Source organism: Bos javanicus, chromosome 4 (genome assembly GCF_032452875.1).
Source record: "Bos javanicus breed banteng chromosome 4, ARS-OSU_banteng_1.0, whole genome shotgun sequence".
Classification (NCBI taxonomy): domain Eukaryota; kingdom Metazoa; phylum Chordata; class Mammalia; order Artiodactyla; family Bovidae; genus Bos; species Bos javanicus.
The window spans coordinates 94,986,196-95,002,781 of record NC_083871.1 but is presented as its reverse complement, the minus strand read 5'-3'; the positions used below and the strand labels follow the sequence as shown (position 1 = coordinate 95,002,781).

At 40.0% G+C, this 16,586-nt stretch overlaps 1 protein-coding gene across 2 annotated transcripts in view; it reads left to right on the top strand.

Moving 5' to 3' along the window:
* The window catches only part of COPG2 (COPI coat complex subunit gamma 2), a 188,818-nt gene that overhangs the window by 24,317 nt on the left and 147,915 nt on the right, over window positions 1-16,586 (top strand). The gene's annotated exons all lie outside the window — the stretch shown is intronic.

Sequence of the window (16,586 nt, the reverse complement as noted above, 5' to 3'; positions counted from 1 at the left end):
AGCCAATAAGAATTTAAAAAAGAATATAATGTCAAAGAGCATTCTTTTCTAAAATGTGGTTGTTATCCTATGAAAACCATCCCTGTCTGATAAAGCAAAAAAGGAAGTTACAAAGGCTAATGCTAATAGATTGATTACATTTAGAATCATAGTATGTCATCAAACAAAACTAAAAAGTAAATGATGCACTGAAATAAAATATTATTTAAAAATTTAAAATTTTATATTATAGTTGCTTTATGAAATAAAATATAAGTACATCAAAAGACTAATATCTATAATATATAAAGAACTCTTCTATTTCAAAAGTTATCTCCATGTGATAATTAATAAAATAACTAATATAAAGAATCTAAATATCTTTACTCATTCTCATTTAGTCATTTAGAATGACTAAATATACTAGTCATTCTCTAGTAATCAAAAAATGTAAATTAAAAATTCAAGAATGAGTTACAATATTTTTTTATGCTTTTAAATTCAAATTATTTAAACTAAAAAAAAAAAACACCCCAAAAACCCGAGCAGCTCACCTATTTCACCCCTAGTCCCTGCCTCTGGCATCCACTAACCTGTTCTCTGTATCTATGAGCTTGGTTTTATATATGTATATTTATTTACTTATTTAAATTCCACATATAAAAACTAGTATATGGTATTTGTCTCTGTCTGACTTATTTCACTTAACGTAAGGCTCTCAGGGTCCATATATATTGTCACAAATGGCAGGATTTCATTCTTTTTAATGGCTGAATAATATTCCAGTGCATATATGTACCTCAATTTCTTTATCCATTCATCTATTGATGGATACTTAGCTTGTTTCCATATCTTGGCAATTGTAAGTAATGCTGCAGTGAACATGGGAATGCATATATATATTTGAATTAGTGTTATTGTTTTCTTCAGATGAATACCCAGAAATAGAATTGCTATATGGTAGTTCTATTTTCAGCTTTTTGAGGAATCTCCATACTGTTTTCCCTAATGGCTGTACCAGTTTACATTCCCACCAGCAGTGCAGAGGGTTCTCTTTTCTTCATGTCCTCAACGCTTGCTATTTCTGTGTTTTTGTTAATAGCCATTCTAATAGGTGTGAGGTGATAATCTTATTGTGGTTTTGATTTACATTCTCCTGATAACTAATGAAGTAGAGCATCTTTTCATGTACTTGTTGGCCATCTGTATGTCTTCTTTGGAAAAATGTCTATTCACATCTGCCCATTTTAAATCTTTTTTTTGTTTTTGCAGTGAGTTTATGAGTTCTGTATAAATTTTGGAAAATTACAATATTTTTGCCAATCACATTGGCAAAAAAGAAAAAAGTCAGTCAGTACTTGTAAGGGATATTGATTTTCTCGTAAACAGGAGGTAGAATAATGAATTGGTTCAGTTTTTCTAGAAAGCAGTGTGGCAGCATTTGTTGAATGTTTGAAAGGGTTTATCCCTTTAATCCAGTAATTCCACATCTATGAAATTATCCTCAGAAAACAATCAGAGATAGCATTCATTATTGATGAAATATTTTAATTTTTTGGATATATTTTTGAAACATCTTTAATGATATGAAAAAGTCCTCAGTACAGTGCTGAATGAGAGTTGGATTCAAGTCTGTATATTCCTTATAGTCTTAAAAATATTCTAAGTATATTTATAAAAATTTATGGCTGAAAATACACTGATTCATTACCAGTAAGTTATCTCTGGGTGTTTAGAATTGTAGCTATTTATATTCTTTAAACTTTTGATAATTTTCAAATTTTCTAGAATGAGAATGTGTAATTTAGAGTCCTAAGACATTTAACAAATGTTATTTAGAAAAATAGTTATTAATAGTTATAGTTAATAGTTATTAATTATAACTCATTCAAGTGAATCTGATATTTGTATAGCAAAATAAATTTTGGAGGAGGATACTTATGCTTAACCAGCAGTTGTGTTGAAGTTTCAATTAGTAAAGCTTTCAGCTGAAGAGAACAGAGCCAGATGTAAATAGTAACACGTAAAATAGGCAGAGAAACTGGTGTTGTTTCAATGGCTCAGCAGTGTCAGGGCTGACATGTCTTAAATTCTTTGGGACATCCTCACATTATTGCAAAATAGATGCCTGAATTACTGGCAATGCACCATTCAAGATGGGATGGGTACTGGGAAGGGGGCCAGAGAAAGCCAGCACCATCTGCCTCTTTCATCAGGTATGCAAAAGCTTTTCCCAAGGCAATTTTTAGATTTCATTGGCACAACTGTGTTATGACTAACCTTAGGAGGCCAGGAAAGTGAGTATTTAGCTTTTATAGCCCAAGGGGCAAGCTTGAGAGAAGGGATTGAAAATGGGTACTTAGTTAACTAAGATTAGTTAACTCACCACAAGTGGCACAAATAAAAAACAAAAACAAAGAAAATCTTCCCCGAGATTGCTGCTGCTGCTAAATTGCTTCAGTTGTGTCCGACTCTGTGCGACCCCATAGACGGCAGCCCACCAGGCTCCCCGTCCCTGGGATTCTCCAGGCAAGAACACTGGAGTGGGTTGCCATTTCCTTCTCCAATGCATGAAGAGTGAAAGTGAAGTCACTCAGTCATGTCCGACTCTTAGCAACCCCATGGACTTCAGCCTACCAGGCTCCTCTGTCCATGGGATTTTCCAGGCAAGAGTACTGGAGTGGGGTGCCATTGCCTTCTCCGACCGAGATTGCTAGTCTCCCTGAATAGTGGAAAAGTTAAAAATAGAGTATCAACTGTTGATTGAGGATTTTCATTCCTTCGTGTAGCTGGTAGGTAGTACTTCCACCTGAGTCCTGTTAGGCCGCTTTACATTGTGGTTTGCTTCTTGTTTGTTTGAAGTGATTAGTAGATGTTGTGGGCAGAATAATATTCTTCCATCCACAAGGCCTCCCTGTCCTAATTCCTAGGACCTGTCAGTATGGTCCATGGCAAAGGGGAATTCCAGTTGCTAATCAGCAGATAGGGAGTATATCCTGGGTTATCCACGTGGGCCCAATACAAGGCTAAGTGCCCTTACGTAGAAGAGAGAGGCTGAAGAAAAGCCTCAGTAAAGGGATGTGATGGTGGAAGCAGGGCCACAGAGCTGCACTGTTTTTGCTGGATTTGGAGATGGAGGAAGGGGACCACAAACCAAGGAAATATGGGTAACCTCAGAAGTTGGAAAAGGCAGGGAAATGAATGAACCCCGACAGCCCCCAGAAAGGAATGCCTTCTTGCTCATACCTTGATCCTAGCCCACTGAGGCCTGTGTTGGACCTCACCTTACAGAACTGCAAGGTAAAGACATGAATGTTGTCTTAAGCCTCTTAAGTTTGTGATAATTTGTTACAGCAACAATTGAAATCTACTGGATTTTGCAGTATACTAGTGTATCAGATCAGTACCTTGTACACTTTAAAGTTAGACAGTGTTATATGTCACTCACATCTCAAAACTGGAAAAAAGAAAACTAGTAAGAGCCTTTGATACCTGAAAGTGGGGGGCTGCTGTAACAAATACCTAAGAATGTGGAAATGGCTTTGTAATTGGGTAGTGAGCATGTGCTGGCAGAGTTTGGGGAGCATGATAGAAAAATTCTGCACTGCCTTGAACAAACTGTTAGTAGAAATATGACCATTAATGCCTCTTCTAGACTAAGAAGGAAGTGAGCAGCAGGATAGAGAAAACGTTTATCAGGTATCATTGTGAACAGACTGTTGACAGAAACATGGACATTAAAGGTGCTGGTGGTGAGGGCTCAGGAGAAAATGAGGAAGAAGTTTCTATTATTAATAGAAACTGGGGGACGGGGATCCTTGTTATAGTGTGGCAGGAAGCTTAGTCTCACTGTATCCTGCCCTAGGTGGAAAGAGGGGCTTGCAAACATGAATTTGGATATTTAACTGAGATTTCTAAGCAGAATGTTGAGGTGTGACTTGATTTCTCTCTTTGTCATTTAGTAAAATTTGAGAGTACAGTAAAAATTGAGGAGAGACCTGTTAAATGTGAACCAGGAGATCTTGATAAATACTGAATCGTTGTGTTGTACACCTGAAACTAATATAATGTTGTATGATCAATTACACCTCAAAAACAACAAAAATAAAGCAGAAGTTGCTGATTTTGGAAATTCTCAGCCTACAAAAATGGCAGAGGATGCTCAAATCAAGAGATGTGTGTTTGGAAAGCATTCTTTAGAGGAAAAAAATCAGTTACTGTATAGCCTTTTGCTCAAACCTCAGATTAAAAGGTCAGAATATTCACTCACACAAACCACTCTGAGAGATCAAGGGTGTGACTCATAGATTCCCTCAGCATCTAAGCAGAAGCTGAAAATAGAGATGGGATTATCTAGGCAAGATCTGTGGAGGAACCTCTTGACTAGTGGAGTAAGTCTGTACAAATATGGTAGTCCCACAAGGCGCTTGAGAACCTTACACCAGCAGAAGCACTGCCAGCGTGGACTGAAAGGACCAGAGACGAAGTGAAAGAGGGCTGTCAGAGCCCCAAAATTCTGCAGGCAGGAGACAGGCTGGTAAGACTCCTCAGCTTTAAACACAGGCTGCCCTTTATAAAAAGGAAGGATGGCTCAGAGGGCAGAGCTGCAGGCCCATAGGGTAGAGCTGAGAACCTAGTGAATTCTGCTTAGGACTTGAACCCTCTTCCTGTTTGCCTGGATGGATTTCAGAATCGTCTGGGGCCAGTAACTCTTTTTTAGCCTTCCATTTTCTCTTTTTGAATAGGAATGTTTGTGTGTGTTCTGCGATGCCAGGTCCCATCTTTGTGTTTCAGAGCAGGGAACTTGTTTTAAAGTTTAGCATGTCCACGGGTAGAGAGGAATTTTGCCTCAGGATAAATTATACCCTTTCTCACCCATCCCTTATGATTTTTGATAATAAGATTGGTGCTTTGAGTTGGGTGAGATTTAAGTGAGATTTTGGACTTTGAGCTAATGCTGTAATGTGTTGATTTGGGGGAATCTTGGCATGGGGTGAATGTATTTTGCCTATGAGATGGATGCAGGCCTGCTGACATGATTTTAGCCCAGTGAGACCAAGTTGGAATTCTAGCCCATAGGACTAACTATAAGATAATGTACTTTTATTATTTTAAGCCTCTAATTGTGGTCATTTGTTGTAGCAGGAATAGAAAACGAATGTATTAGATGACCATTCTGTATCCATAGGCAATTATGTTAGCATGGATATTGAGAAGATCTGAAAGCATACACTTCACTAAAGAATATATATAAAGAGCCAATAAGCACATGGCAATGTTCTCAATATTATTAGTCATCAGGGAAATGAAAAACTTGAGTAAGGTATCTTTCACATTCACTAAAATGGTTAAACCAGCAAAGCCTGACAGTACTAAATCAACAACCCTACTCCAGTATCCAGTGTATGGAGCAGTTGAAGCTGTCATAGATTGTAGATGGGAATGTAGAATGGTACAGCAACCTCAGAAAAGGTTTGGCAGTTGCTTATGAAGTTAAACATATACCTACCCTGTGACCAGTGATTTTACTGCTATATATTTACCCAAGAAAATGAAAATCTTTGACCACAGAAAAAGACTGTACAAGAATTTGATTGCAGCTTTGTGATAGCCCTAAACTAGAAACAATCCAAAGGTTCATCAACAGGAGGATGGCTAAACAAATTGTGTTTTATTAATATAGTGGATCACTACTGAGCAATAAAAAAGAACAAATTGCTGATTCAAGCAACAACACAGACACACCCCTAAAATAGTATGTTGGAACAAAAGAGGACACACAAAAAGAATGCTTGGATGACTCTTTTTATATAAATTCAAAGACCAGCCAAAACTCAGCTGTGGTGATAGAAACCAAAAGTCTGGTAATTGGAGGAAACTGACTAGATGTGGGAATGAGGGAGCTTTCTGAGATGAAGGAAGTATACAGTATTTATTTTGGATAGAGCTTACATGAGTGACTCCAAATGCCATCTAACCAAACACTTAAGCTGACATTTTTTAATTGTATATAAATTAAAACTCATTTAAAGAAAAAACACAGATTTAGTTAGTGGCTTAAGGATGGTCAAGTATATGGACAGTCTGGTCACACTGTTTTACCCCTGTCTGATGAGACTCACCAGTGAAAGTCTGCATCTGAAGATTGCTTAGAATTCTGGGATTGAGTCCTGAGGACTGACCCATGGCTCACATGGCAAGTATCGTGGGGGAGTGGATATCAGTATGTGGTTAGTTATATCCCTAGTCTCAGGAAATTTCACAGTCTCAGTTTAGAGACTGTGGTTTAGGAAGAAATAAGGGGGCTAAGGGCTATGGGAATGACTGTCTGGCAGGCAGTTTTGATATCAGTTGTGGGAATAATGTGAGGATGTGGGCAAGAGGAAGATAGTACTTTAGTTTCTGAAGGAAGCAAGAAGCTAAGACCATCCACAGACTTGGTAAGAAATATTCAAGCCTGAAACAGCCTTTCGATTTGAATGGTGATGTTGTCCCTGACATTATGTCTACCAGGACTTGGTGTAGAATAAGAAAGGAAGTGAGATACTATTCTAATTTGACTTAGCCATCACTCTAGTGAAACTTCTCTCTCAAAGATTTCTAGTAATCTCTTAATTGCAGAATCCCAAAAGCTGAGTTTTCAGTCCATATTTTACTTGGCTACTCTCTTAGCTTTAATATGGTTAGACACTCCATGAAGTTCTACCATCTTTGGCTTTCAGAACCATAGAACTGAATTTTCTTGCATATCTGATTACTCCATTTTATTTTTTTCACAGAAGTGGCTGTTCTGTTCTTTATTCAGCTTACTGATTCAAATGCCAGTCTCTTCTGGAAAAAGCTCTCCTAGTCAGAGAAGGCAATGGCACCCCACTCCAGTACTCTTGCCTGGAAAATCCCATGGACGGAGGAGCCTGGTGGGCTGCAGTCCATGGGGTCGCTGAGGGTCGGACACGACTAAGCGACTTCACTTTCACTTTTCATTTTCATGCATTGGAGAAGGAAATGGCAACCCACTCCAGTGTTCTTGCCTGGGGAATCCCAGGGACGGGGAGCCTGGTGGGCTGCCGTCTATGGGGTCGCACAGAGTCGGACATGACTGAAGCGACTTAGCAGCAGCAGCAGACACACCCAGAAGTAATATTTTACCAGTTATCTGGGCATCCCTTAACTCAGTGAAGTTGACACAGAAAATTAACTGTCTCAGTGGGTTTAATGGGTGTTGTGAAACCTTTCTATATGCTGCTTTTCTTCCCTCTCTCCTGCCCAGTTGACACACACACTGCCCCAGTTTATTTCGATTCTTATTCTCTATTAAATACTTATTCTCTATTAAAATGAAATTGTGGAAGACTTTTGAGAGAAAATGATGAAAATGATGCCAAGTCATAAAATTCCCTTCTCTTCTTTAATGAACACCAGCGAGTAAAAGGGAAGGTCAGGGGACTTCTAATTTTAGCCAAGATGAAGTAAGGTCATGACAGGTCATCTATTCCAATAATTACAACAAAAACCTCTGGACAGAGGTATAGAAAGGTATACAGGTATACCTGAGGCCTTTGAATAATAACAGTGAATTAGATCATGGCATCCAGTCCCATCACTTCATGGCAAATAGATGGGGAAACAGTGGAAACAGTGAGAGACTTAATTATTTTGGGCTCCAAAATTACTACAGATGGTGACTGCAGCCATTAAACTAAAAGACACTTGCTCATTGAAAGAAAAGCTATGACCAACCTAGACAGCACATTAAAAAGCAGAGACATTACTTTGCCAACAAAGGTCTGTCTAGTCAAATCTGTGGTTTTTCCAGTAGTCATGTATAGATGTGAGAGTTGGACCATAAAGAAGGCTGAGTGCCAAAGAATTGCTGCTTTTGAACTGTGGTGTTGAAAAAGACTCTTGAGAGTCCTTTGGACTGCAAGGAGGTCAAACCAGTCCATCCTAAAGGAAATTTGTCCTGAATATTCATTGGAAGGACTGATGCTGAAGTTGAAACTCCAATACTTTGGCCACCTGATGCAAAGAACTAACTCACTGGAAAAGACCCTGATGCTGGCAAAGATTGAAGGCAGGAGGAGAGGGGACAACAGAGGATTGAGATGGTTGGATGGCATCACCAACTTGATGGACATGAGTTTGAGCAAGCTCCAGGAGTTGGTGATGGACAGGGAAGCCTGGTGTGCTGCAATCCACTGGGTCGCAAAGAGTCAGACACGACTGAGTGACTGAACTGAATGAATAACAATATGGTGAGTTTCATGGTTATTTTGGACCAAGAATGGACTAATCCAAGAACTGTATGGTGGGAGGAGTCAACAAAGACTGAAGCCTGTCTCAATCCTGAGCACAGGTTAAAGACAAGACCTCTGCAAGCTGGAGAGCATGGGGGCAGAATCCTTGTTTGTTCTTGTTTTTCTCTTTACTTTCTGGTCTTGCTTGAGGCCAGCCCTAGTTCTGGAACATTACTGTGATGTGACAGCAGTATTTCAGACACCTGAAACCCTGAGATGTGCCATTTAAAACCACAATGAGATACCACTATACATCTTTGAATCAACTAAAAATTAAATAGACTCACTTTACCAAATATTACCAAGGATGTAGAGGAGTTGGATTTCCCATATGCTTCTGGTAGGAGTTAGTACCATAGACAAAGAGACCAGTGGAAACTATCACTATGGCTAGTAAAGCGTCACCTCAGCTGTACTGATCCACATTTTGTGGACTTCTCTGATACAAATGGAAAGTGCAGAATTAGACCCAAGTATATGTGAAAATTTAGTATATGATGAAGGTGGCATCTCTAATCACTGGGGTAAACATGTACTTTATTTTTTTTTTCTGTTTATTTATTTACTTTTCTTTACAATATTGTATTGGTTTTGCCATACATTGACTTGAATCTGCCATGAGTGTACATGTGTCCCCCATTCTGAACCCCCCTCCCACCTGCCTCCCCATCCCATCCCTCTGGGTTATCCCAGTGCACCAGCCCCGAGCACCCTGTATCATGCATCAAACCTGGACTGGCAATTTGTTTCACATATGATAATTTACATGTTTCAGTGCCATTCTTCCATATCATCCTGCCCTTGCCCTCTCCTACAGAGTCCAAAAGACTGTTCTATACATCTGTGTCTCTTTTGCTGTCTCACATACAGGGTTATCGTTACCATCTTTGTAAATTCCATATGTATGCATTAGTATACTGTATTGGTGTTTTTCTTTCTGGCTTACTTCACTCTGTATAATAGGCTCCAGTTTCAAACATGTACTTTTAAAAAAGTAATTTATTTGGCTGTGCCGGGTTTTAGTTGTGGCATGCAGGATCTTTTTTTTTTTTTTGTAATTTATTTTTTAATTGAAGTATAACATTGCTTTACAATGTTGTGTTAGTTTCTGCCATACAACAGTGTAGATCAGCTGTAAATATACATATATCCCCTTCCTCCTGAGCCTCCTCCCGACCTCCCTCTCATTCCACCCTGGTACGTCATCACAGAGCATAGAGCTGAGCTCCCTGTGCTCTACAGCATCTTCCCACTAGCTATTTCTTCTGTACATGGCAGTGTATACATGTCCATGCTGCTTTTTCAGTTTGTCCCACCCTTTCCTTCACCTGCTGTGGACTCAAGTCTGTTCTCTACGTCTGTCTCTCTATTCCTGCCCTACAAATAGGTTCGTCAGTACCATTTTTCTAGATTTCATATATTTGTATTAATATACAATATTTTTCTCTTTCCAGCTTAACGTGTACTTTTTTTATACATGATGCTGGGACAACTGAGTAGCCACTTATAAAAAGATAAAATTTGATCTGTATTTCACAACATATAAATAAGTAAACTCTGAAAAGATAAGGAATATAAATTTTAAAAGATGAAGCTATATAAGTACTAGAGGAAAACCTTGCTGTGGGGAAAAGGTTTGTAATTACCACTAAAATCCAGAGGCAGTGAAAGAAAGGGTTGATAAATTTGACTCCATAATTTTTTTTAAATTGCATGACCCAAACACCATAAAATAGAGAATAAAGTAGAGGTTTGCAGTAGGTGCAAGTTGTTGTATAAACAGTTATTCTTGATTTATTGTCATGGTATCCTACATGACACTGCCACTCATTTTATGGCAAAAATGGAGTGACGTGGGTTCATGACAAGGGAGGAAGGCAGTAGTTCTGCTACATTGTGTGTCACCTAGAAGGAGACAGCCGGCTGCCGTGACGACATGGCCTGTTGACTACTCAGCTGAAGTAGTAGGTTGGAGGTAGACCCTGTGAGGTTGGGAATTCTCCTCCAAGATGCCATGTATGCACTGGATCAGTTGCCAGTGTATGGTACTGTCGCCAGTAAATAGACCAGGTGGGTCCAGAAATCCATAGTTAGAAATAGGACCAGCCCCTCTCCCTCACTCCCAGTGACCCACTTGGAGAATTTATTTTTCCACTTCTCACTCTAAGTATGGATTAGAGGTCCCAGTTCCCAGGGGACAATGTTTTCAAGGGATGAAAAAAGGGAAGCACTTAACCCATTGATCCCTGGTTCCCATTGGTTATGGATTATCTTCAGCTCAGAGTTGTCCCACACTTCTGGATGCTACATGTCTGAGTAACAGGTTGGCAAACCTAAGGCATCACACACTCCAGAGTCAGAACAGCCCTGGAGCAGCAAGTGAACCAGTTAAACATTCAAAATGACGACTATTACTGGGTCACTTTGTGTTCTTCATGTCTAGTGGACCAGCAGGCGATGGGAGGCGGTGATGTACTTATAGAGGTAATTGACCTTGATTCCTACCAGGATCTAGGGTGGTTCATATAAAGGTGACAGAGAGGACTGTATCCAGAATTCAGAGTATTCACTCAAGTATATTTTGGTGCATTCATGCATGGGAACGTGATGATTAGAGAACAACCAATGGTCCAACCAGGGTAAAACCAACAAAAGGTGTGGATCCCTTGGGATAAAGGTTTGAGTCACCTACCAGAGGCATAACCAAGATAAGATGAAAGTGCTGGCCAAGAGTGAGGGAAATACAGAATGGATGGTTATATGAAGGAGATGATGAGTATCGGTTATGGCTTTGAAATGAGCTGTAGCAGCAAGGATTCTACCATGTTCTACTCATCTTCCTGTCTCTCGTAGAAATAGTGAACGGTACCATCCTAAAGACTCAGTGATAGAGTAGATTCAATGGAAGACATGTTCCAACTTGAGGGGTACAAAGGATGAGCCATACTGGGTGCCGCTTTCAAGCCACCTCACGTTTCTTCAGCCTCGTCTTTGGTTCCAGTTGTGGCTGTGGTCAGCATTTCCACGAGGGCCCAGCTTACTTGCATCGATAGTGCTTCACTTGAAGCATGTCGTGAACGTTTTGCTTTCTGCCCTGAGATTTCTTGTACATACTCTGAAATCATATTTGTGAGTTAACATGTGAATGTTAAGAGAATGGGGAGTTAACTCTCTGGGGTTAACTCTCTACCAGGGGCGAAGAGCTTGTGGATAAATTCTTTTTCATTCCTTGAATGTGTGGTTGCTGAGATATATTTCATTAGGTTCCTCAGTAGGTTGCTCATTAAATAACCAGGTGCTTGTGGCAGTGATTCACTAGAGAAAACTTGTCTGGGTTGATTTTCCCTCCTCCTTTGTTTACTTCCTTATCTTTTACTTCTCCCTCAGAACACATTCCCAAATAAACTTATCTGTAGGTAAGCCTTTACTGTCAGGGCAGCCTAAGCTAAACAGAAATTCAGAGCAGCTGTTGGCAAACTGTGGCCAGTGGCCAAAGCTGTTGTACCATTTTGTAAGTTAAATTTTTTTGGAATGTAGCCATGCCTTTTTAAAAAAATAATTAATTTATTTTACTTTACAATATTGTATTGGTTTTGCCATATATTGACTTGAGTCCACCATGGGTGTACATGTGTTCCCCATCCTAAACCCCCTCCCACCTCCCTCCCATACCATCCCTCTGGGTCATCCCAGTGCACCAGCCCCAAGCACTCTGTTTCATGCATCAAACCTGGACTGGCAATTCGTTTCACATATGATATATTACATGTTTCAATGCCATTCTCCCATATCATCCCGCCCTCGCCCTCTCCCACAGAGTCCAAAAGACTGTTCAGTACATCTGTGTCTCTTTTGCTGTCTCGCATACAGGGTTATTGTTACCTTCCTTCTAAATTCCATATATATGCATTAGTATACTGTACTGGTGTTTTTCTTTCTGGCTTACTTCACTCTGTATAGTAGGCTCCAGTTTCATCCACCTCATTAGAACTGATTCAAATGTATTCTTTTTAATGGCTGAGTAATATTCCATTGTGTATATGTACCATAGCTTTCTTATCCATTCATCTGCTGATGGACATCTAGGTTGCTTCCATGTCCTGGCTATTATAAACAGTGCTCGGATGAACATTGGGGTACACACGTCTGTTTCAGTTCTGGTTTCCTCAGTGTGTATGCCCAGCAGTGTGATTGCTGGGTTGTACAGCAGTTCTATTTCCAGTTTTTTAAGGAATCTCCACACTGTTCTCCATAGTGGCTGTACTAGTTTGCATTCCCACCAACAGTGTAAGAGGGTTCCCTTTTCTCCACACCCTCTGCAGCATTTATTGCTTGTAGACTTTTTGATAGCAGCCATTCTGACTGGTGTGAAATGGTACCTCATTGTGGTTTTGATTTGCATTTCTCTGATAATGAGTGATGTTGAGCATCTCTTCATGTGTTTGTTAGCCATCTGTATGTCTTCTTTGGAGAGATGTCTATTTAGTTCTTTGGCCCATTTTTTGGTTGGGTCTTTTATTTTTCTGGAATTGAGCTGCAGGAGTTGCTTGTATATTTTTGAGATTAATTCTTTTTCCGTTGCTTTGTTTGCTATTATTTTCTCCCATTCTTAAGGCTGTCTTTTCACCTTGCTTGTAGTTTCCTTTGTTGTGCAGAAGCTTTTAATTTTAATTAGGTCCCATTTGTTTATTTTTGCTTTTATTTCCAATATTCTGGGAAGTGGGTCATAGAGGATCCTCCTGTGGTTTATGTTGGAGAGTGTTTTGCCTATTTTCCTCTAAGAGTTTAATGGTTTCTGGTCTTACATTTAGATCTTTAATCCATTTTGAGTTTATTTTTGTGTATGGTGTTAGAAAGTGTTCTGGTTTCATTCTTTTACATGCTTTTTTGTTTATACATTATTATGACTACTTCCATGCTATCAACAGGCAAAGGAAAGATGCCTTAGAAGAACTAATCCTGCCAAACCTCAGTTTTTTATCTAATTGGAAAAATGCAAATATTTGTGAAAAAGACTGGTTGATAAATTATTTGTATCCAAACAATGAAAATCTGTGCTGCCATTAAAAAGATTTTAGATATACATTTATATATTTTTTAAAACATAAATATCTAAAAATTTAAAAAAAATCTGCCCGTATGGAAAGATTCTCAGATTATATCATTAAGTATATTTGAAGGTACCAGAGGAGTGGATATCCATTGGCATGCATTTTAATAAACCCCTGTGGTTGTAAATATGTATTTTAAGAGCTTCCTTAAGGAAACATAAGTGACTATTCACAATGACTGTTTCTGGTTGAGTGGCACTACAGGCTATAGGGTGTATGAGGACAGACTTAGACTTTATATTTTATACCTTTCTGAATATATTGAGAATGGATTGTTACAGGAGTAAAATACTTTAATAATTGAAAAATGAAAGAAACTGAAGGACTGTCAATTATTCAGCCTTTCTCCTCTTGGTGCCCTGATGAAGTGAGTTGGAGGCCATTCTGGATTATGTGAGGGGAACTGAGTGAGAGAGGAGATGGAGAGTCAATTTGAGGGTACTATAAGTGCACAGAAGACAGGAGAAGGAAATACAAAAGAATGAATAGTCTAAAGATTAGAAACCTTTTAAAATTAGGGACAAGAAATTTTGTACCTCAGTCCACGCTCCCCTGCCTGCTTTTGCAGCTCCTTAGAAGGGTCTGGAATCATTGACAGTTGTCATTTTAGAAAGCCATTCCTGAGAAAGAGACATCTTGAAGTAATTATTTTAGAAGAAAAAAAAAATTTTTTTTTATTGTGGTAAAAGTCTTTCTCCATAACTCAGCAGGAAAAGTATCTGCCTATAGTGCAAGAGACACAGGTATAAGTGGGCTCGATCCCTGGGTCGGAAGATTCCCTGGAGGGGAGGGCATGTCAACCGACTCCAGTATTCTTGCCTGGAGAATCCCATGCACAGAAGAGCTTGGTGGGCTACAGTCCATGGAGATGTAAAAAATTGGACATGACTGAGCAGCCAAGCATGCACACAGTCACAAAATATAAAGCATACTATTTTAACCGTACTTAACTGTACAGTTCAGTAGCACGGCGTACATTCACACTGTTGTGCAACTCTCATCATCCATCTCCCAAATTTTTCACCTTCCTAAACTACAACTCTGTCCCCATTAAACTCTTAACTCCCCATTTCCCCTCTCCACCCCCACCTCCAGCCCCTGGCACATACCAGTGTATTTTTGGACTCTATGAATTTGACTCAGTAAATCTTTAATCCAGTTTTCTGTTGATGGGTGGAGCTGTGTTCCCTCCCTGCTCTTTACCTGGGTCCAAAATATGGTGAAGCTAATGAAGATAATGGTGACCTCCCTCAAAAGATCCCAGGCATGTACTGCTATACTCAATGCCCCCAACCCTGCAGCAGGCCACCACCAACCCACACCTCTGCTGGAGACTCCCAGACACCCACAGGCAAGTCCGGGACAGTCTCTTGTGGGGTCACAGCCTTGTCTAACTCAGTGAAACTATGAGCCATGCCGTGTAGGGCCACCCAAGACGGACGGGTCATGGTGGAGAGTTCTGACAAACTGTGGTCCGCTGGAAAAGGGAATGACAAACCACTTCAGTATTCTTACCTTGAGAACCCCATAAACAGTATGAAAAGGCAAAAAGATAGGACACTGAAACACGAACTCCCCAGGTCGGTAGGTGCCCAGTATGCTATTAGAGATCAGTGGAGAAACAACTCCAGAAAGAATGAAGAGATGGAGCCAAAGCAAAAACAACACCCAGTTGTGGATGTGACTGGTGATGGAAGCAAGATCTGATGCTGTAAAGAGCAATATTGCATAGGAACCGGGAATGTTAGGTCCATGAATCAAGGCAGATTGGAAGTGATCAAACAGGAGATGGTAAGAGTGAAGAGATGGCTGTGGTCCATGTGATTGGATTGGTTAGTTTCCTGTGATTGTGGTTTTCAGTCTGTCTGCCCTCTGATGGAGAAAGATAAGAGGCTTATGGAGCTTCCCGAAGGGATAGACTGACTGAGGGGGAAACTGGGTCTTGTTCTCATTCTGGGTATCTCATATAATTGGAATCAAACAATATTTGTCTGCACCTAATGTATATTGAAATGCATTCGTAAGGTTACTTTAACAAATGTCCTAAAAACAAATGTCCTACAATAAAGAAGATTGTACCTTCTTTATTTTTCCCTGTGCTATACAGTAGGTTCTCATTAGTGACCTGTTTTTACATAGGAGGGTATATATGTCAATCCAAAGCTTTCAGTTTATCCTCACAGTCTACCCGCCTTGGTGTCCATATGTATGTTCTTTACATCTGTGTCTCTGTTTATGCTTTGCAAACAGATTCATCTGTACTATTTTTCTGGATTCCACATATATGCATTAATATGCAATATTCGTTTTTCTCTTTCTGACTTATCTCTGAATGACAGTCTCTAGGTCTATCCATGTCTCTGCAGTCTCATTCCTTTTTATGGCTGAGTAATGTTCCATTGTATATATGTATCATGTCTTCCCTGGGACTTCCCTGGTGGCTCAGATGGTAAAGCGTCTGCCTGCAATGCGGGAGACCTGGGTTCAATCCCTGGGTTGGGAAGATCCTCTGGAGAAGGAAATGGCAACCCACTCCAGTACTCTTGCCTGGAAAATCCCAAGGATGGAGTAGCCTGGTAGGCTGCAGTCCATGGGGTTGCAAAGACTTGGACATGACTGAGCGACTTCACTTTACATCATATCTTCTTTATTCATTCCTCTGTTGATGGCCATCTAGGTTGCTTCAGTGTCCTGGCTATTGTAAATAGTGCTGCAGTGAGCATTGGGGTACGTGTATCTTTTTGAGTTATGGTTTTCTCTCAGTATATGCCCAGGAGGGGATTGCTGGGTCATATGGTAGTTCTATTTTTAGTGTTTTAAGGAACCTCCTTAGGCTTCCCTGGTGGCTCAGATGCTATAGAGTCCCATGTGCAATGCAGGAGACCCAGGTTCAATTCCTGAGTTGGGAAGATCCCCTGGAAAAGGGAATGGCAACTCACTGCAGTATGCTTGCCTTGGAGAATCCCATGGACAGAAGAGTCTGGCGGGCTACAGTCCGTGGGGTTGTCAAGAGGTGGACACAACTGAGCAAATAACACTTTCACTTTCACAGAACCTCTGTACTGTTCTCTATAGTGACTATATCAATTTACATTCCCACCAGCAGTGTAAGAGAGTTCATTTTTCTCCACACCCTCTACAGCATTTATCGTTCGTTGATTTTTTTGATGATATCCATTCCAACTGGTGTGAGTTTTGA